Raw genomic sequence first — 621 nt, 5'->3', positions numbered from 1 at the left:
TCCACTTAAGACATAAACTGTAATATCCTCTCCAAGCCGGCCATTTTGACATTTTTGTGTGTATTTGATCGTTTGGACATGCGCTCGAAGCTCAAAGTGTAATTTGTTTGTCCGTTTTGGAGCACGATTGAGCTGATTCTGACGTTAAGTTTGGGTTTTAGGGAGGAACGAATGCGCACTGCTGTGAAGGGAAAGAAGTTGCGCAAAACAAAACGCAGCTAGTTTTTAACAGCTTTACCTCATGTCTTCTTTTGTATAATCCTTAGAAGCCAAAATCGAAATAAAAAAAATAAAATTAGCTTAATAAAACCACCACAGGCCTAAAATGTTAGCAGAAGTTTGAATGTTTAGTTCTCTCTTCTATCATAATTAAACAGGGCTTTCATGTTGCGCGTGCTGAAGCTCCTCCGCGTGAGCGCGATCTCGCTTCTGAATTGCGAATAGCAAAAATGTATAATAGACAAATGTTTGAAAAACAGCTGGCGACTCTGGTGAGATAGAATTTGCAAGATAATGTACATATAGCAATAATAAATGTATGTGTTTTCTTAATATCTCCAGTACCGATAGCAGAACCGTTAACGTCAGAGCTTATCGATACTCCGGTCTTTCATAATTTAG

At 38.3% G+C, this 621-nt stretch overlaps 1 protein-coding gene across 3 annotated transcripts in view; it reads left to right on the top strand.

Annotated features, from left to right (window-relative positions):
• LOC107666783 (dual specificity tyrosine-phosphorylation-regulated kinase 1B-like) overlaps positions 1-621 on the top strand; it is a 54,706-nt gene that overhangs the window by 41,847 nt on the left and 12,238 nt on the right. The gene's annotated exons all lie outside the window — the stretch shown is intronic.

Source organism: Sinocyclocheilus anshuiensis, unplaced genomic scaffold (assembly GCF_001515605.1).
Source record: "Sinocyclocheilus anshuiensis isolate Anshui unplaced genomic scaffold, SAMN03320099.WGS_v1.1 scaffold267, whole genome shotgun sequence".
In the NCBI taxonomy this organism is placed as follows: Eukaryota; Metazoa; Chordata; class Actinopteri; order Cypriniformes; family Cyprinidae; genus Sinocyclocheilus; species Sinocyclocheilus anshuiensis.
The sequence above is the reverse complement of the archived record's forward strand: the minus strand, read 5'-3'. Positions and strand labels throughout refer to the sequence as shown.